The 20,467-nt window shown below is 38.4% G+C and overlaps 1 protein-coding gene across 2 annotated transcripts in view; it reads right to left on the reverse strand.

The window, feature by feature from the left end:
• RNF180 (ring finger protein 180) overlaps positions 1-20,467 on the reverse strand; it is a 304,519-nt gene that overhangs the window by 208,933 nt on the left and 75,119 nt on the right. The gene's annotated exons all lie outside the window — the stretch shown is intronic.

A 20,467-nucleotide genomic window follows, 5' to 3' on the forward strand; every position in this document is an offset into this window, starting at 1 on the left:
TGTTGGCAATTTGATCTCTGGTTCCTCTGCCTTTTCTAAAACCAGCTTGAACATCTGGAAGTTCACGGTTCATGTACTGCTGAAGTCTGGCATGGAGAATTTTGAGCATTACTTTACTAGCATGTGCGATGAGTTAAATTATCTGTAAATATACATGTATAGTCTGTTTTTGTTTTCATTTAACATTATTAGACAGCATTTAAAATTAATATCTTAAACAAATATATTCTCAGAATTAAGGTAAAATAAGAAAGGGTAACTGTTATCCAGAAAGCCCAGCCAGTTAAGACCATGACTTTGAAAGCCAGTGACCAAGCTATTAATCTTTAATTAAAAGGAAAAAATTCTTTACTAATTGAAAGGCAAATGGAGAGGAAGAGATGTCAGTCACATATATTCACATAAATCTTACTTTTTGTGGATGAGGCACTAAACACATAGAGGAAACCAAGGCTCAGGTGAAGTAACCAGCCAAGACTACAGAGCTACACTGTCAGTGGGGCCAGGATTCAAATTTTGCCCTGTCGGGGCTTCTCTCTCCAGTGTGCTATGCTACCTCCCCTCAACTACAAGCCAAGCAGAAAAACAGGTTTTCTGAAATGGTTCAGAGCATTCATTCGGAATGCAAGGCGATTATTTAGCACAGTGAATCTCAACTCTAATGATGGTGAAAAAAAAACCAGACAGAGTTATAAACCAGATCATTTCCATAGGCCTTTTTGGTTCTAACATTCTGTGACTCTGCACTCTTCAGCAGAATTGCTGAGCTCATTTCTTTCAGCCACCAACACAATCCATTTTCCTTCACAGAATTTTGGTGCATATCACCCTATACCCATTGGTCTAAAGTCTCTTCTCAGAAGCGTGAACGTGATTCCCTTATCAGTTATTAGTGGAGAGTGTATACAAGAGCCCGTAGGCGAAGTTTGGCCTGCTGTGTCACTTATAACTATTATTCTTCTCAATAGTAATTATTACTACTTTCTCATTATTTTAATTTTTGAATGTCTTTTATTTACGGTTCCCTTTAAAAATTATTTGCACTGGCTGTTTTAATTCTGATTTTTAGTACTTCATTTTGCTTTAAATAAGAGGGTAATTTGAAAATCAGTAAGGCAACAAACTGCTCTGTCAATCACGTAATTTCTGATATAAGATAGGCACTACCTACTTTTTAAAATTCAGATAATCAGGAGTACAAAGAGAACACTGTCTAGTATAATGGTTAAAAACCCTGGCTGCACATTATTAGAACAATACAGAAAGCTTTTTAAAAATGCTAATGACTAGGCCCACTCCAGATGAACTGAACAAGATTCTTTGCAGGGCATGGGGGGATGGGGGTAGGCAGAACAGAGGTCTTATTTTTAAATCTCCCCAGCAAAATCTATTTAAGCCAAAGGCAGTATAGTCATCACAGAGCAAAAAACTTTGGAAACAACCAATTTTCCATGGACTTTTTCAGAGAAAACAAAAGACAACTGAGGATTAACCTATAGCACTCTGAAGTTCATAAAACTTGTAATATATATTGTCTGCAAAGATGGCCTAACAAATCCTCCCATGTCTGTGTGCATGTTCTTTCTCAATGTGACTTCGCTGTTCCTCTCATCAAAAGTAAAAATCCATTTCTCTACCCATAAACCTGCTCTAAATTTATAATCTGCTCTGAGCAACAGTATGTAGTAGAAATGATGTCTTTTGACTCCAAGCCTAGGCTTCAAGCAGTCTTCAGCTTCCATACTAGCTATCTTAGAAGACAACGCTGGCACGAGAAGATCCTTAATGATAAAACACTACATAGAGAAAGAGAACAAACTGAGACCAGCATCACCCTCCTCATGTGTGAGTGTGGACATCTTGGACCTTCCAGGCCCAAGTGAATGCCTGATGATGTAGGAAAACCCAGTAGAACTGACCAGCTGGTCCTAGCTCAACATGCTGACCAACAGGATGGAGAACAAATAAATTAGATTTTTTTTTAAGCCAGTAAGTTTTATAGTGAAAGATTATAGTGAAATCTTAGGCAGCATTATAGTGAAAGATGACTAATCCAATAGTCTTAATGATTATTTAATATTTATTTAACATTTAAATATATTAAAGACAAAGTAAATTCTTCCCTAGTTTACCTAAAATAATATTTACATGCTTGAAATACTTGTCCATGTATTTTTAAAAGACAAGAAAAACAGCCATAAGTATAATTTAGCAGACAGAGTTTTTGTTTTCTCTGATATAATTCAGTAACATATATTTAGTTTAGAACTTAGAATACAGGATCAAACTGTAAGAAAAGATCTTTTATATTATACAATAAGCTACTGTAAAGAAAACTGATATCATAATTTCATGAACATTCTACATTTAAAAATATGGGGATTTCCCACTTCCTATATGAAAAAGCTCGTAAGTCTCAAAACTTTAAAAAGTCGCTCTAACACAAACTATGTACTTTCTGGCTGAATTCATAAAATTATTCAAAATGATATAAAGTTTCAGTATACATTGCTTTTTCACAAAAGTTTACTAAATGTCTCTTACATTAATCTATTCATTTATTATTTATTGAGTGCCTGTATATAAAGCACTATGTCAATGTTATCCAAGAAGATTCAAAGATGTCTGCTTCAATCCTTTTTCACCCACTTTTAGGAAGATGTAATAGAGCAGAGGAAGTGAGACAAATTTGGAGAGCTCCCTCGTAGCTCGGCTGGTAGAGAAACTCCCTGAAATGCAGGAGACCCTGGTTCAACTCCTAGGTCAGGAGGATCCCCTGGAGGTGGGCATGGCAACCCACTCCAGTGTTCTTGCCTGGAGAATCCCCATGGACAGAGGAGCCTGGCGGGCTGCAGTCCATAGGGTCACAAAGAGTCGGACACAACTGAGCGACTAAGCACAGCACAAAGGAGTAATAATTTCTTCCTGAAAGAGTATGGAAGACTCCAAGAAACAACTGTTCTCTTAATTGTACCTTAAGAGGTGATCATCATTTTAAAAGAATGCCTTAGGTTCAGGAGTAAAACCACAAGAAACAGCTAAGAGTGAAAAGTGTTAGGGGTACAATAAACAGTCCAACTTGACTGAAACATAGTATACATGTATAGAAACTTTGGGATACAAGCAAAGGAATGGATTGGCAACCTAGATATTAATTATTCAGTAGGCAATTATAGTCAAAGAGGTTTGGGAACATAATAGTAAAAGAAACAAATGGAGCTGCAGACATAGTAATACATACGGAAAAGTAAGAAAGGATAGCTGGAAGGCTACTGCAAAGTCCAAACGAGAGGTATATTATATACTGCTTTAATAAACCACCCTGAGAGTAACAAGAGCAAGAAGTAAAATTACGAAGGTACATGGGTGGAAGCAAAGGAAACTCATAAGGACAGTAAGTCTTTCCATAGGTACTGGAGTGATGATGCTCTGTACAACTCCTTAGCTATAGAAAAAACAACTACTTGTAAGTAAGATGTCAAGCCCTGGTGGGTTTCCTTCCTCCATACTGCTCAGGATCAAGAAGACTTACTCAACTTATCACTAAGAACCAGTCAAAGGCTATACAGTCCTCAGTTATGTCCTCTACTCCTTGTGTGTTCTCACCATTTGTCACCAAAATCTTGGGGTAGTGCAACCTTGTTGAATTCTTCTAGGGCCTGTTGGTGCTCTCCCACAACAGAGTCCCTAGGATGGACCACCAGTGCCCTTGATGCTTGAATCTGTGGTCTTAGACTTCATGACACATCACCTAGGAAGACTATCGGAACCACAAGAATATTAAAAATTACTGAAGCTTTAAATTTTGCGAGATAGCAAAAGAGACACAGATGTGTAGAGCGGACTTTTGGACTCAGAGGGAGAGGGAGAGGGTGGGATGATTTGGGAGAATGACATTCTAACATGTATACTATCATGTAAGAATCGAATCGCCAGTCTATGTCCAATGCAGGATACAGCATGCTTGGGGCTGGTGCACGGGGATGACCCAGAGAGATGTTATGGGGAGGGAGGTGGGAGGGGGGTTCATGTTTGGGAATGCATGTACACCCGTGGTGGATTCATGTCAATGTATGGCAAAACCAATACAGTACTGTAAAGTAAAATAAAGTTAAAAAAAAAAAACTGAATAAAAAAATATCTCTGCATATCACTAAGGACTTTTGTCTCAACTGAGAATCTTTGTTCGCTCAGTCGTGTCTGACTCTTTGCGACCCTGTGGACTGTAGCCCACCAGGCTCTTCCGTCCATGGGATTCTCCAAGCAAGAGTACTGGAGTGGGTTGCCATTGCCTTCTCCAGGGGATCTTCCCGACCCAGGGATCGAACCCAGGTCTCCCGCATTGCAGGCAGACGCTTTAACCTCTGAGCCACCAGGGAAGTCCTGCTAAATTATCCATGTAACCCTATATTTGCTAAAATCTAACCTGCCAATATATTCTAGACAGTCATGTTTGCCATATTTTTTTTTCATTTTTTAAGCTTCTTGACCATTTAATGCCTCAAAACTTACAATACAATGATATAATGATAACAACATCTAATTTCTGGGTGTTTATTATGTAAAATACATATGCCCAACATTTCGCAAACATTTCTTAATCTTGCAACATGTTACAAGGAATTTATTTATTTATTTACATGCTTTTTTTTTTTTTCTTTTTGACTGAACCACACGGCATGCAGGATTTTAGTTCCCTGATCAGGAATCCAACTTGCACCCCTTGCATTGGAAGACTCAACCACTGTACCACTAGGGAAGTCCTAGGGATATATTTTCAAATCAGTTTACTATTATTATTATTATTTTAGATGAGGAAACCAAGGTCCAAATAAGGTAAGTATTTCACCTAAGTGATTATTCAGCCAGTACCATAGAGAGACTTCTTGTAAGTCCATGGTTTTAAACAACTTACACTTCTATTTCCTATCACATATATGCATTCCATAGCAAAATAGAATCATGAAAAAAATGAAATACAGTAGATGGAACATAGCTTCTTAAGGCTCAGGCTTGGTTTTGTATCCTAGCTCCCACACCTACTAACTTAGTGATCTTGGACAAGGTATGTACCATTCATTTATAAAACAGTAATATTAAGGAAACTACCTCAACAGTTGCCATGAAAGTTAAGTGATTAGTACAGTATACTTTAAGGGCCTGGAGCAGGACTTGGCACATAGCTAGTGCTACGGAAGTGTTTATTGTTCTGTTGCTACTCTTGTTTACTATTATCATTAATATCATTCTTTGACTCGAAAGTAAGACTACATTACTATGAACAAAGCGAGTGGATGTGATGCAATTCCAGTGGAGCTGTTTCAAATCCTAAAGATGGTGCTGTTAAAGTGCTGCACTCAATATGCTAGCAAATTTGGAAAACTCAGCAGTAGCCACAGGACTGCAAAACATCGGTTTTCATTCCAATTCCAAAGAAAGGCAATGCCAAAGAATGTTCAAACTACCATGCAACTGCACTCATTTCACATGCTAGCAAAGTAATGCTCCAAATCCTTCAAGCCAGGCTTCAATAGTATGCGAATGGAGAAATTCCAGATGTTCAAACTGGATTCAGAAAAAGCAGAGGACCAGAGATCAAATTGCCAACATCTGCTGGATAATAAAGAAAGCATGGGAATTCCAATTCCAGAAAAACCTCTACTTCTGCTTGATTACACTAAAGCCTTTGACTGTGTGGATCACAAGAAACTTTGGAAAAGTCTAAAAGACAGGAATATCAGACCACCTTACATGCCTCCTGAGAAACCTGTATGCAGGTCAAGAAGCTACAGTGAGGACCAGTGGACGAGGAACAACAGACGAGTTCAAAACTGGGAAAGAAGAACATCAAGGCTGTATACTGTCACCCTGTTTGTTTAGCTTATATGCAGAGTACATCATGCAACATGCTGGGCTGGATGAAGCATAAGCCGGAATCAAGACTGCTGGGAGAAATATTAACAATCTCAGATATGTAGATGATACCACTCTAATGGCAGAAAGTGAAGAGGAACTAAAGAGCCTCTTGATGAAAGTGAAAGAGGAGAATGAAAAACCTGGCTTAAAACTCAACATTCAGAAAACTAAGATTATAGCATCTGGTCCCAGCACTTCATGGCAAAGAGATGGGGAAAACTGAAACAGTGGTGGATTGTATTTTCTTGGGATCCAAAATCACTGCAGACAGTGACTACAGCCATGAAATTAAAAGACACTTCCTCCTTGGAAGAAAAGCTGTGACAAACCTAGATAGTGTACTAAAAAGCAGAGACATCACTTTTCCAAATAAAGGTCCATATAGTGAAACCTATGGTTTTTCCAGTCAGGTAAGGATGTGAGAGCTGGACCATAAAGAAGGTTGAGTGCCAAAGAATTGATGCTTTCCAACTATGGTTCTGGAGAAGACTCTTGAGAGTCCCTTGAACAGCAAGGAGATCAAACCAGTTAATCCTAAAGGAAATCAACCCTGAATGTTCACTGAAAGAACTGATGTTGAACCTGAAGCTCCAATACTTTGGTCACCTGATGCAAAGAGCCAACTCTTTGGAAAAGATCTTGATGCTGGGAAAGATTGAGGGCAGGGGGAGAAGAGGGCAAAGGAGAATGAGATGGTCGGCTGGCATCACCGAATCAATATGCTAGCAAATTTGGAAAACATGAATTTGGAAATTCATGTTTTGGAAATTTGGAAATACGAATTTGAACAAACTCCAGGAGCTAGTGAAGGACAGGGAAGCCTGGCGTGCTGCAGTCCATGAAGAGTCAGATACGACTTAGCGACTAGATGACGACTACTACCTTTGAAGTCAATCCTTCAAATGTGCCATACCATTTACTAGTATTCTTTCATCAATATTGATCTTTTGACTTTTGAAAGATGTATTATAGTAACATCAAGGAGAGAATGATCTAAGCTTTAATTCCAGTTCACTTTGGCATATGCATCTAAGAGTTACCAAATATTCGAATTAACTAGGGAACTTTCAAAAATTATCTGGGGCCCGTCCCAGATTTATGGCACTAGAATCTCTAGTGGAACTGTCCAAAGCTCCCCTGGTGGTTCTGAAGCATTTGACATACAAATGAGCACTTGAGAACCATGGCATTACATCATTCTTTAAGGTGTAGAGAAAACCAACCCAGAGGGATTAAAATCTCCATTTCTTCTCTAAATAAGTTCCCAAGCCTGCCGGAAGAGCAGAATTCAGCAATTCACTTCTGAGGAGACAGAAACTCTTTATCATAACATACACTATTTTCCAAACAATTGATTAGTTTCTTTAAACTAAGTTTAAGCTAAATTCTTTCTTTAAGCTAACTCAAAGGTGTAGCTCCAATAGTTAGCATAATGATGTAACCTATACATAACCTATGTAACTAATGAGTTCACCGAAAGAGAACTTACTCTTCGTTGTCTAACTCAGTAAGTCTGAGGTATCTTGTTATTGGAGTTGTTCAGTCGCTCAGTTGTGTATGATTCTGGGACCCCATGGACTGCAGCATGCTAGGTTTTCCTGTCCTTCACCATCTCCCAGAGAGTTTGCGCAAACTCATGTCCATTGATGCCATCCAACCATCTCATACTCTTCACCCCCTTCTCCTCCTGCCCTTAATCTTTCCCAGCATCAGGGCCTTTTCCAATGAGTCAGCTCTTCACATCAGGTGGCCAAAGTATTGGAGCTTCAGCTTCAGCATCGGTCCTTCCAATGACAGATATTCAATATTCAATCAATATTCAGCGTTTATTTCCTTTAGCATCTATTATGGAATCTATTTATCATCTAATTTACATGAGAAAAAAATTAAAAGTGTCTTTCTTTCATACAGCACTTAAAGAAAGTGTTAGTTGCTCAGTCACGTCCAACTTTTTGCAACCCCATGGACTGTAGCCCACCAGGCTCTTTTGGCTATGGGATTCTCCAGGAAGGAATACCAGAGTGAGTTGCCATTTTCTCCCACAGGGGATCTTCCCAACCCAGGAATTGACCCAGGTTTCCTGCATTGCTGGCGGATTCTTCACAGTCTGAGACATCAGGGAAGCCCTCATATAGCGCTCGCTCTGCTGCTGCTAGGTCGCTTAGTCGTGTCCGACCCTGTGATACCCCACAGACACCAGGCTCCTCTGTCCCTGGGATTCTCCAAGCAAGAATACTGGAGTGAGTTGCCATTTCTTTCTCCAATGCATACATACATGCTAAGGCACCTCAGTAGTGTCTGACTCTGTGCAACCCCATGGACAGCAGCCCACCAGGCTCCTCTGTCCATGGGATTCTCTAGGCAAGAACACTGGAGTGGGTTGCCATTCCCTTCTCCACATATAGCACTTAGTTGACTCAAAATAAAAAAGAAACGTTAGGAAAACTGGGCTTTTAGGGTACACAGTTCATTATTAGGCACAAAAACTGACATGGGCACTATAAATGAAAGCTGTCATTTTTAACATTAATACGCTTGTGGTCTGTGACTATTATTTCTATAAAATGAAATGAGCCCTAACAGATCTCGGTATAGCCTTGTGCTACTTGGAAGTTATTTATGCACCAAGAAGATGTGGTTTCTTGTTCAGTGTTCCTTTATTCAGAGTCCGGGCTCCAGGCAACATTGTTAGGGGGTCAATATCATCTTCAGTGTAACATTTTCTACCCAAGCAGCCCTTTGCCCTCAAGTTGTTTTCTCTCTCCTGAGCTCACTGCTGCTGCTGCTGCTGCTAAGTCACTTCAGTTGTGTCCGACTCTGTGCGACCCCATAGACGGCAGCCCACCAGGCTCCCCAGTCCCTGATATTCTCCAGGCAAGAGTACTGGAGTGGGGTGACATTGCCTTCTCCACCTGAGCTCACTAACCCTTTTCAAACAATGCCTTCTACCTCGTATCTTTTCTGATCACGCTCCCTACTCAGGTCTTTCCAAATAATGCTCAGTCATGTCCAACTCTCTGCAACCCCATGGACTGTAGTCTGCCAGTTTCCTCTGTCTATGGAATTGTCCAGGCAATAATACTGGAGCTGGTTGTTGCTGCCTCCTCCAGAGGATCTTCCGACCCAGGGAGCAAATCTGTGTCATCTCTTGCATCTACTGAATTGGCAGGCAGATTCTTTACCATGAGGGTCACCTGGGAAATCTAACTGCCCTTTACTCTACTTAGGAAGGGGTTTCCCAGATGGCTCAGCAGGTAAAGAATCTGCCTGCCAATGCAAGAGTATTGTGTTCAATCCTGGGTCAAGAAGATCCCCTGAGAAGGAAATGGCAATCCCCTCCAGTATTCTTGTCTCGAAAATCCCCATGGACAGAGGAACCTTGTGGGTAACAGTCCATGGGGTCACAAAGAGTTGGACACTAAACAGTTGTATTTAGGAAAGACCCTGGTCAAGTAGTCTAATCATTTCTGTCAAATTGTTATGCTAATATCTAATACAGAATTATTATGACTTCAGAATATTCATTTTCAGAACTCCAAGAAAAACTATAGAAGTAAATAATGTAGAAACTCCAGGGAAAAAGCTCTCCCAAGGTTGGCCTGACCCATAAGTTCCAGTTAAACCATCTCTGATAGGCAAAACAATCCCTTCTCCTCCAAAAATGCCCACATCTTAATCCTGGAAACCGGGAATATGTTACATTTAAATGGCAAGGGCAAGACTACAGAAGGAATTGTTAATTCAGTTCAGTTCAGTTCAGTCACTCAGTCGTGTCTGACTCTTTGCGATCCCATGAACTGGAGCGCGCCAGGCCTCCCTGTCCATCACCAACTCTTGGAGTTCAAACTCATGTCCATCGAGTCAGTGATGACATCCAGCCATCTCATCCTCTGTCGTCCCCTTCTCCTCCTGCCCCCAAATCCCTCTCAGCATCAGAGTCTTTTCCAATGAGTCAACTCTTTGGCATGACATGGCCAAAGTATTAGAGTTTCAGCTTTAGCATCAGTCCTTCCAAAGAACACCCAGGACTGATCTCGTTTAGAATGGACTGGTTGGATCTCCTTGCAGGCCAAGGGACTCTCAAGAGTCTTTTCCAACACCACAGTTCAAAAGCATCAATTCTTCGGCACAATTGATAATTAGCTGACCTTAAAATAGGAAATTATATTGGATTAAGTGGGCTGGGCCCAATGTAAACACAAGGGCTGTTAAATAGGAAGAAGACAGACAGAAGAGTCAGAACCAGAGAGAGAACATATAAGAAAGACTTGACTAGCCATCACTGTAGTTGTAGTTGGAAGGTGGCCATGAACCAACTAAAGCAGACAGAGTCTAGACCCAGAATGTGGCAAGAATAAAAGGCAGGAATGTGAATTGTCCCCAAGACCTCTGGAATGGAATACATCCCTGACAAGCCTTGATTTTAGCCCAGTGAGACGCATTTCAAACTTCTGATCTCCAAAACTGTAATATATTTGTATTGTAGTAAGCAACTAAATATATGGTAATTTATAACATACCAGCAAAGTAGACAGAGGGAGCTAGCATCTTAATTTCTTTAAAATACCTGCTTGGTATTTTCCGTACAGGATTATGTTGCTGCTTTATAAAAGTTGTTCATTTGTATTTGCTCGTGATTAGAAAATCAAAATAGATAATCAATTCTTATGACTGGAGAATGGAGAAGGCAATGGCACCCCACTCCAGTACTCTTGCCTGGAAAATCCCATGGACGGAGGAGCCTGGTGGGCTGCAGTCCATGGGGTTGCTAGGAGTCGGGCACGACTGAGTGACCTTTCACTTTCATGCATTGGAGAAGGAAATGGCAACCCACTCCAGTGCTCTTGCCTGGAGAATCCCAGGGATGGGAGAGCCTGGTGGGCTGCCGTCTCTGGGGTCGCACAGAGTTGGACACGACTGAAGCGACTTAGCAGCAGCAGCAGCATGACTGGAGAAAAAAAGGAGGGGAAAGGTCTAATGACTAGAAATAATTTAACATACACACACACTGTAAAAATATCTTTATATGTTAGACTGGACAAAAAGAGTACAATTAGTAAAAAGGAGCACTGGCTTCTGTGGCTTTGTTCCCAGTACTCTTTTATTCAAGCATGGGAGCAGATGGCTTACTGAACCAAGGTAACAAAACTATTAAACATCGAAGTATGATTGGTTCATTGTGATTTACTGGCTTGCATCATTTAACGCCCCTCTGCCAGTACCCTACTCCAGACGTGCTAAGTCACTTCAGTCATATACAACTCTGTGACCCCTTCGCTGTAGTCCACCAGGCTCCTCTGTCCATGAGATTCTCCAGGCAAGAATACTGGAGTGGGTTGCCATTTCCTTCTCCAGGGGATCTTCCTGACCCAGGGATCAAATCTGGGCCTCCCACATTGCAGACAGACTCTTTACAATATGGACAACCAGGGAAGCACAACACTCGCCATTGATTTTATCCTGATTTAAGGGGTCATACCCATTTCCAGAAAACTGCACATGCCACCTGAAACTCACAGACAGAATAGGAGGATTATCTATAGCTCCTTCAAAATAATTTATCCCAAGCATTACCCAAGAGTAGCTGCTTTATTCCCTCTAACAAATATACAATACTTCTGAAAAGCAGCTGTGTTAAAGCACCAACAGATTCCTGCCTGATGGCAACAAGAGAAAGCCTTACCATGATCTGCAAACTCTTTCTCACAAAGCACACATTCTCTTATTTTTAATATGTCAAAAAATTAAAGATGTACCATTCTATATTCTACCCCAGTATATGAGATTCTTTGATGGAAAGAATTTTAACAGTTTTGTTGCAAGAGGAAATTTGGCGCCCTCTTGTGTTGAAAAATATGACCAATGTCACCTTTACAAACTCCAGTGAGGGTCATTTTAAAAGCATAGAATTTTATCTTTGTAGCAATTTTCTTCTTGAAACCAAAATAAAATGTTATATGATTTTATGAATAAGCCATGGGGCAGAGCAAAGATGAAATTATTGAAATAAATAATGTAATAAAAACTTGAATAACAACAACAAAAAATAAAAGCATAGAATTTTAAAGCTGAAGAGCATATCCTAGTGCAACACAGATATATAATTATTTTTTAGTGGAAAGTTTTTGTAGTGGATTATTAAATATTCAACTTTATTCTAATGGAGCATTATTAATGATAAAAGCATTATCAACAAATGAACCTCTTAGGTAAATATACTTTCCTATGTTATGTGTTGAAGCCTCTAGCTTTACAAGGAGAACAAAGGTAAATAAGCTAAGATTTTGCAACAGAAATAGTGAATTAAAAGGGTATGAAAAAAAAGGGCACGGCATTATTAGGGAAGTATAATTTATAATCGATTTTTAAATGTATCATAAAATATTAAAGCATATAAAATGGAATAAAACATCTGTGATAATACCACCCAGCTTCAGAAGAAAAACAGAGTTGGAGCTCCCTCATAGTCCTTGATCACATTCTCCTCTTAGGCGGCCGCTCAGTTGATGTTTGTAAATGTACTTTCCAGTTTTCTACGCTTTGTCTAACATTGTTATATTGCTTCTAAAATTAAAAATTAACTTCAAAATATTACTTTGTAAAAGAAAGTTCAAGTGACGGCAATCGCAATTAGTTGTGCAGAGCCAGAGGGTATCCCAGCTATTGCCCCATTTCTGGGCACATGGAAGTTGATATTGTGAGGTTCCCATCTGTTAGAAGAGGTGAGACATCTCAGCATCTGACAAGTTTTAAGGAAGTTTGAACAGGACAAGGAGGCATTCATTGCCAGCAAGTGACTATGATTTTTATAATGTGTGAGGACAGAAATGGAGCAATGAGGTGGGCAGTGAAAACCTTGGTTGATGTAGTAAATGAAACGTGAAGGTTTAGCATATAAACCATGCAGTCATCCCAGTGCACCCTAGGCCCAAAGGGCTGAATGCAGGGCCTGGTGCTACTCAACAAACACAGTTAGAGTAAGCTCAGTCATATGTGATACACTACAATTTTCTATGTCACTTTGGGACTAGTTTACTGACGATAATGCTTTCTCCCTTCCTTACACAACACTGTTGTTGATCAGTCACTAGGTCATGTCTGACTCTGCAATCGCATGGACTACAGCACACCAGACTACTCTGTCCTTCACTATCTCCTGAAGTCTGCCCAAGTTCATGTCCATTGCATCAGTGATGCCATTCAACCATCTCATCCTCTCTTATTCCCTCCTCCTCCTGCCTTCAATCTTTCCCAGCATCAGGGTCTTTTCCAATGAGTCAGTTCTTTGCATCAGGTGGCCAAAGTATTGGAGCTTCAGCTTCAGCATCAGTCCTTCCAATGAATATTCAGGGTCGATTTCCTTTAGGATTGATGGCTTTAATCTCCTTGCAGTACAAGAGACTCTCAAGATCTCCAGCACCACAATTTGAGAGCAGCAGTTCTTCAGCATGCAGCCTTCTTTATAGCCAACTCTCACAGACCTCAACAGATGTTTTTCCAAAGAAGATACACCCATGGCCAACAGACACATGAAAAGATGCTCAATGTTGCCAATCATCAGACAAATGCAAATCAAAACCACAATAAAGTTCTACTTCTCATCTGTCAGAATGACTATCATCAAAAAGTTCATAAATAATACAAGTTAGCAAAGACGTAGATTAAAGGGAACCCTCCGAGCAATGCTGCTAAAAATGTATATTGATGCAGTTACCAAAAAAAAAAAAAGGTGGAGGTTTCTCAAAAAACTGAAAATAAAACTACTATATGATCCAGTAATTCCATTCCTGGATATAAGAACACTAATTCAAAAAGATACATGCATCCCAACTTCATAGCAGCATATTTACTATAGCCAAGATATGGAAGTAACCTAAGTGTTCATCAGGTTACTTCCATATCTTGACTATCAAGTGTCCATCAATAAGTGAACAGATAGAAAATTGTGGTATGTGTCTGTGTATACACACAAAAAATGGGATATATTACAGTAAAATCTGTGTCATCTAATTAAAACTGTAGTATTTTCATTTCTGAAGTTTCACAACTGAAGATTTTTATTTCAATAAACCATTAATTTTCTTTTTGAAAAAGAGAACAAATGGGGAATAACTGTTCAATATGTAAATTATTATTATAATTCAGAAGCACAGATTTTTTTAAAGATAACCAAAATATAGTTAGAATATGATATGTGTGTGATTTGAACACGAATCAAGTTATAAAACATTAAGTGGACTCCTTCAAAATCTGTGTAAAAATATCCTTATGTGCAAATTCAAGAAAATGAAACTTAATGCCTTTGTAGAAAAATAATATCTTCTTTATGCAAATCTAAATAAGTAGGTCTTAATATATTAGCCCTTATTCACCCCAGTGCCTAAATGACACTTTTGTAATAATACAAGTAGTCTTAACTCTCTTAGCTCACTCAGAACAATGTAATATAATCATTCAGTGATTTATTAAAAAGCATAATACTGCTCAATTATTTTGTATTCTCATACACAACACTCCACATAAATGTAAAGTAAACTCATTCACAATAGCTTTCTTTTATTTATATTAAATAAGCCCAAGGTTAAGATGTCAACAGAGTAGAACAAAATGTTTAAACAAAATTATTTAAAAATATTACACAGCTATACTAGTGGCAGCTTTACAGTTTTCAATCCAGAGGAAGAAATATTTTTCCACAGGATGAAGTTTTAAAACTTCCTCAAAATGCTAATATTTCAGTCTCTTCATGATTATACTAGCCACTTAAACTAGGCTGCCAAATGGGATCTCAAAGAAAATTAGAAAACAGTTTGAACTGATGAAAAAATATAACATAAAAGTCATGGGATGTAGCTAATGCAGAAACTAAGGGGAAATTTATAACAATAAAAGCATAGATGAGATTAAAAAAGGATTTCCAATCAATAACTTAAGTTTCTCCCATAAAAAATATCTTATAAAAGAAGGGAAAATAAAGTCAAAGCAAGAAGAAGGAAAAAATAAAAATAAGACCAAAAATAAATGACTTTGAAAATAGCAAATAAAAGAGGAAAATAATGGAAATCAAAAGCTGGTTCAAAATAAAATTGATAAAACTTTAGCAAAACTAAAAGAGAGAGAGAAGAGACACAAATTGCCATTATCAGGATTGAAAGGGGAATATCATTACAGAACCAACAGACACTAAAAGGATAATAAAGGAATACTATGAACATTCTATGCATATATTTTCAACAATTTAGATAATTAATTCAGTTCAGTTCAGTCACTCAGTTGTGTCCGACTCTTTGCAACCCTATGGACTGTAGCATGCCAGGCCTCCCGGTCCATCACCAACTCCTGGAGTTTACTCAAACATATCTCCAATGAGTCAGTGATGCCATCCAACTATCTCATCCTCTGTCTTCTCCTTCTCCTCCCATTTCAATCTTTCCCAGCATCAGGGTCTTTTCAAATGAGTCAGCTCTTCACATTAGGTGGCCAAAGTACTGGAGCTTCAGCTTCAACACCAGTCCTTCCAATGAATATTCAGGACTGATTTCCTTTAGGATAGATTGGTTGGATCTCCTTGCAGTCCAAGGGACTCTCAAGAGTCTTCTCTAACACCACAGTTCAAAAGCATCAATTCTTCGGTGCTCAGCTTTCTTTATAGTCCCAGTCTCACATTCATACATGACTACTGGAAAAACCATAGCCTTGACTAGACAGACCTGTGTTGGAAAAGTAATGTCTCTGCTTTTTGATATGCTGTCTAGGTTGGTCATAACTTTCTTTCCAAGGAGTAAGCATCTTTTAATTTCATGAGTGCAGTCACCATCTGTAGTGATTTTGGAACCCCAAAAAATAGTCTGCCACTGTTTGCAATTTCCCCCATCTATTTGCCATAAAGTGATGGGACTAGATGCCATGATCTTAGTTTTCTGAATGCTGAGTTTTAAGCCAACTTTTTCACTCTCCTCTTTCACTTTCATCAAGAGGCTGTTTAGTTCTTCTTCGCTTTCTGCCATAAGGGTGGTATCATCTGCATATCTGAGGTTATTGATATTTCTCCTGGCAATTTTGACTCCAGCTTGTGCTTCTTCCAGCCCCGCATTTCTCGTGATGTACTCTGCATAGAAGTTAAATAAGTAGGGTGACAATATACAGCCTTGACATATTTCTTTTCCTATTTGGGACCAGTCTGTTGTTCCATTTCAGCTCTAACTGTTGGTTCCTGACCTACATATAGATTTCTCAAGAGGCAGATCAGGTGGCCTGGGATTTCCATCTTTCAGAATTTTCCAAAGTTTGTTGTGATCCACACAGTCAAAGGCTTTGGCATAGTCAATAAAGCAGAAATAGACGTTTTTCTGGAACTCTCTTATTTTTCTATGAGCCAGTGGATGTTGGCAATTTGATCTCTGTTTCCTCTGCCTTTTGTAAAATGAGCCTGAAAATCTGGAAGTGCACAGTTCACATTCTGTTGAAGCCTGGCTTGGAGAATTTTGAGCATTAGTTTACTAGTGTGTGAGATGAGTGCAATTGTTCAGTAGTCTGAGCATTCTTTGGCATTACCTTTCTTAGGGATTGGAATGAAAACTGATCTTTTCCAGTCCTGTAGCCACTGCATCATTTTCCAAATTTGTTGACACATTGAGTGCACCACTTTCACAGCATTACCTTTTAAGATTTGAAATAGCTCAACCGGAATTCCATCACCTCCACTAGCTTTGTTCGTTGATGCTTCCTAAGGCCCACTTGACTTCACATTCCAGGATGTCTGGCTCTAGGTGAGTGATCAGAGCATCCTGATTATCTGGGTCATGAAGATCTTTTTTGTACAGTTCTTCTGTATATTCTTTCCACCTCTTCTTAATATCTTCGCTTCTGTTAGGTATATATCATTACTGTCCTTTATTGAGCTCAACATGAAATGTTCCCTTGGTATCTCTAATTTTCTTGAAGAGATCTCTAGTCTTTCTTTCCTATTCTAATGTTTTCCTCTATTTCTCTGCACTGATCACTGAGGAAGGCTTTCTTATCTCTCCTTGCTATTCTTTGGAACTCTGCATACAAATGGGTATATCTGTCCTTTTCCCCTTTGCTTTTCGCTTCTCTTCTTTTCACAGCTATTTGTAAGGCCTCCTCAGACAGACATTTTGGTTTTTTGCATTTCTCTTTCTTGGGGATGGTCTTGATCCCTTGTCCCGTGTACACTGTCATGAACCTCTGTCCATAGTTCTACAGGCATTCTGCCTATCAGATCTAGTCCCTTAAATCTATTTCTCACTTCTACTGTATATTTTACATAAGAGTTTTGATTTAGGTTATACCTGAATGGTCTAGTGGTTTTCCCTACTTTCTTCAATTTAATTCTGAATTTGGCAATAAGAAGTTCATGATCTGAGCCACAGTCAGCTCCTGGTCTTGTTTTTGCTGACTGTATAGAGCTTCTCCATCTTTGGCTGCAAAGGATATAATCAATCTGATTTCAGTGCTGACCATCTGGTGATGTCCATGTATAGAGTCTTCTCTTGTGTTGTTGGAAGAGGGTGTTTGCTATGACCTGTGTGTTCTTTTGGCAAAATTCTATTAGCCTTTACCCTCCTTCATTTTGTACTCCAAGGTCAAATTTGATTGTTACTCCAGGTATTTCTTGACTTCCTATTTTGCATTCAAGTCCCCTATGATGAAAAGGACATCTTTTTTGGGTGTTAGTTCTAAAAGGTCTTGTAGGTCTTCATAGAACTGTTCAATTTCAGCTTCTTCAGCATTACTGGTCAGGGTATAGACTTGGTTTACCATGATATTGAATGGTTTGCCTTGGAAATGAACAGAAATCATTCTGTCGTTTTTGAGATTGCATCCAAGTACTGCATTTTGGACTCTTTTGTTGACTATGATGGCTACTCCATTTCTTCTAAGGAATTCTTTCCCACAGTAGTAGATCATCTTGTCCACAGTAGTAGGTCATCTGAGTTGAATTCACCCATTCCAGTCTATTTTAGTTCGCTGATTCCTAAAATGTCAATGTTCACTCTTGCCATCTCTTGTTTGACTACTTCCAATTTGCCTTGATTCATGAACCTAACAATCCAGGTTCCTATGTAATATTGCTCTTTACAGCATAGAACTTTGCCTCCATCACCAGCCACATCCAGAACTGGGTGCTGTTTTTGCTTTGGTTCTGTCTCTTCATTCTTTCTGGAATTATTTCTCCACTGATCTCCAGTAGCATATTGGGTACCTACTAACCTGGGCAGTTCATCTTTCAGTGCCTTATTTTTTTGCCTTTTCATACTGTTCATGGGGTTATCAAGGCAAGAATATTGAATAATTCATTAATTCATAATACTGATAATTCATTGGAAACAACTAACTACCAAAATTACCCAATATGAAATAGATAATCTGAATTGTCCTACAGAGATTAAGGAAACTGAATTCATAGTTAAATTCACCTCCCTTATCCCGCAAAATCTCTAGGCCCAGATAGTTTCATTATCAAATATTTACGAAAGAGTAATATTAATTCTCCACAATATCTTCTACAAAAGAGAAAAGAATAATTTATAAACTCATTTTCTAAAGCCAGAACTATCAAAAAAACAAAGACTGAACAAAAACAGAGTAAACTACAGGGTAATATCCTTCATGTAGAGAAGTAAGAAAATAAACAAACTGAAAGACCCCTCAAAAAATATTGGCAAAGAGTATCCAGCAATATATCGAAAGAAAAGTACAACATAACAAAGTATTTACTGTGGGAATGAAAACTGGCTCAATATTTGATAATCACTTAAAATTCACATTAAAAACACAATCATATCAACTGATACAGAAAAAGCATCTGAAAAAATTCAACATCCATTTTATCCATGATAAAACTTTTAGCAAGCTAGGAATAGAAAAATACATCCTCAACCTGATAAACAGCATCTACCCAAAACCCATATCTAACATAATACTTAATGATGAAAGACTGAATGCTTTCCTCCTAATATCAGGAAAAAGACAAGGATATCTCCTCTCATCACTTCTACTCAACATTGTACTCAATGTTCTAGCTCACTCAATAACACAAGAAAGAAAAAAACAAATTGGAAAGGAAAAAATGCTTTTTTTTGCAGATAAGATCTAGGTAGAAAACCTAGAGAAATATACAGAAACTCTGCTATTCTTGACAGGTGAGATCAGAAAGGTTGTAAGATGTAAGACTATACCAATGCAATGGACAAGAACTTGGGCAAACTTTGGAGAGATGGTGAGGGACAGGAAGGCGAGGTGTGTTGCAGTCCATGGGGTCACAAAGAGTCAGACACAACTGAGTGACTGAACAACAAGATATAAGGTTAACATACAAAACTCAATCTTATTTCTATATATTATTAATGAAACAATTGAAATTAAAGTTTAATAAAGTAATAATATTTAACAACAGTATAAAAATATGAATTCTTAGAGATAAATCTGACAAGAGGTGTCAAAGACATATACTGTCAACATCACAAGATATAAAGTCAAAACAAAAATCAATTATGTTTCCGTAAACGAGTGATGAGTGAGAGAGTGAAATCACTCAGTTGTGTCCAACTCTTTGCGACCTCATGGACTATAGCCCACCAGGCTCCTCTATCCATGGGCAACTCTAGGCAAGAACACTGGAGTGGGTTTCCATTTCCTTCTTCAAGGGATCTTCCCAACCCAGAGACTGAACCCGGGTCTCCCGAGTTGTAGGCAGACACTTTATCATCTGAGCCAAACTAGTGATAGGCAATAATAAAACAATTTTTTAAATTAACAATAACACAAAAAGTAAATAAGTATAAATCTAACAAAGTATGTGCAAGTTCTGAATGCTGAAAATTGAAAAATATTAATTGATGAAATAAATCAAAGACCTAAGTAAAAGGAGAGACATTTTATGTTCATAGATGGGAAAAAACAAGACTTCCCTTCTCCCCAAGTTGGTCTATTTTTTCTAAAGAAAATAATGGTTGATTCTAAATTTTATACAGAAAGGCAAGGGAGCTAGAATAACAAACAATTCTGAAAAAGAAATATAAAGTTGAAGGAATCACAGTACCCTATTTTAATGACTTGGTATAAAACTACAAGAAACAAGAAAAAGGGCTATTGGCAATGGGAGAGACACAAAAATAAACTGAACAGAATAGAGAGTCCAGAAATAGACCCACATATATACAGCCAATTGACTTCTGACAAAGCTGCAGAAGCATTTCAATGGAGAAAGAACAGTGTTTTCAACAAATGGTTCTGGAACATTCAAGTATCTCTATGAAAAACAAGGGACCTCAACCTAAATCTCACACCTTATTAAAAAAAAAAAACTCAAAATGTATCATAATCTTCAATATAAAATTTAAAATTATATAACTTTCAAAGAGGTCATAGGAGAAAATCTTCATAAACTAGAGCTAGGCAGAGTTCTTAGATAGGACACCAAAACCATAATTCATTAAAAATAAATGAGAAATAAATGAAAATAAATTTGAGAAATAGTAACTTCATCAAAATTAAATATAGTTTCCTCTCAAGAAAAAAAGAAAAG

Source organism: Ovis canadensis, chromosome 16 (assembly GCF_042477335.2).
Source record: "Ovis canadensis isolate MfBH-ARS-UI-01 breed Bighorn chromosome 16, ARS-UI_OviCan_v2, whole genome shotgun sequence".
NCBI lineage: Eukaryota > Metazoa > Chordata > Mammalia > Artiodactyla > Bovidae > Ovis > Ovis canadensis.